This window comes from Magnolia sinica, chromosome 1, assembly GCF_029962835.1.
Source record: "Magnolia sinica isolate HGM2019 chromosome 1, MsV1, whole genome shotgun sequence".
Lineage (NCBI taxonomy): Eukaryota > Viridiplantae > Streptophyta > Magnoliopsida > Magnoliales > Magnoliaceae > Magnolia > Magnolia sinica.
This window is the reverse complement of record NC_080573.1, coordinates 79,555,044-79,556,915: the sequence shown is the minus strand read 5'-3', so window position 1 is coordinate 79,556,915 and position 1,872 is coordinate 79,555,044.

Below are 1,872 nucleotides of genomic sequence, written 5' to 3'. Positions count from 1 at the left end.
TCACTTCAATCAATCAATCACAAGTCAAGTACATATACCATCACAACCCATCACTCACCCATCCCTCTCTTACACAAGCCATCCCCAAAGTCAACTTACAACACCCATCCCTCTCATCCCATCCTTCTTACAATGCCCATCCCTCTCTCCCATCCATCACTCCATCCAATCCCATATCTCTACCCATTTCTCAAGCTTCCATGAGAGAAAATCCTAAGGAGAAAAAAGAATCCAAGAGAGGACCCACCTTCCTACCTCCCTCATCTCACCATCCAACCATCTAAACTTCATCATCCACCATCAAAGAGAGAGCTTAGGAGCCAAGGATTCTAAGGAACTAAAGAAGAAGATCATCAGTGTGTGTTTTTATAGGATTAGGTTGTATTTTGTTGATAGGCTAAGTGGGGCCTAACGATTAATGTTATGAATCTCACTTTAGACCCTAGGTGTGGCTGATAGCCCACCATGATTCATAAGATCATCCCATGATGGGGCTATTCTCCATGGACCCCATCATGATGTTTATTTTCCCATTGTTAATGGTCATCTAGACCTTGCATTTTATGGTGGAAAGGGATCTCCACCATTGATTTTGATTATTAAGTCCACATGTAATAGGACCCACTTGATGTATATTTTGTAATGCATGGAATGGAGGGCCTATAGTGTTGAGTCTCTCCATCGCATGACGTCTCTCTCTCTCTCTCTCTCTCTCTCTCTCTCTCCTGATTGCATGGCCCACTATGATGTGTTGTATCCACACCGACAAATCGTGAGGCCCACCTTGCTACTGCCCTTTTGGTAGGCCCGGGCGAGGTAAACCACAAATATCAGCCTGATCAGATGGTGGGCCACGCACGTGTGGACCCACCTGATGAACATCGTACCCACGCCGTCCATCTGTTGCGACATGCTGCTGGAGTAACCGTCCAACAGCTGCCGACCCTTGGTAAATACAAGTATCAGTTTGATTTTTGTAATAAAAAAAAATATATACGCTAGTGACATTAAGGCCATAGCCTCTACAGGCGTATTGTGAATAGTAGGATTGGACACTAACAATACTGTTACTGGCATCGGGGTGCCATAAATGTCCTTGGGTGAAAATTCCTAAACCCGATGGTACCATAGGATGACTCCAACTTTGAGACTAAGTGGATACATGAGTGCACGAGGGCCGAATACTAGGAGGTTGCGTCACCCACTGTGTCGTGGTCGGTTGGAAGAGGGTGTGGCCTTACCCACCTGAGGGTAGGGGTAATTGCTACACTGAGTCTGACCAGCTCATAAATGTGTCCTCTATCGATGTACCGGATAGGTATTGACAGACTATTGGCCATGCAGATAGTGAGGTTTCTTACGCTCACTTGGACTGTGCGCATGGGGAATGAGCAGTGCCATTTAGAGTGTACTAGACCCCCGTGATTATCTAAAGTTAGAACTGTACTGATATTTGATGCTCTAGTGATGAGCCGCATTAAAATGTGGATTTAGATGAGGATTGGTATGCTTGAGTTGCATCTCACAACGCATGGCCTTAATATAGCCGATAGCATTTATGCCTTACATTGCATAACCTTGGTACAGCTGATGACATTCATGGACTTACTTTAAATGCTATAGTGTAAATCTAGCACCCAAAGAATAGTCAAATTTTATTGTGCCAAGCATTTAGAATTTGTATAATGCTTTGAGTTGAATTGATCAGGTTCATACATTTTGAAGTTGTCTGCATCTTCATCAAACTTGCCTACATTTTTAAGTTGAAAAGAAGATTATTGAAGTTCATGGTTTCAAGCTCAAATTCAAGAACTAAGGCTCAAGAACTCAAGTTCAAGTTTGAAGATCAAATACTATACGGTAAAGAGTCAA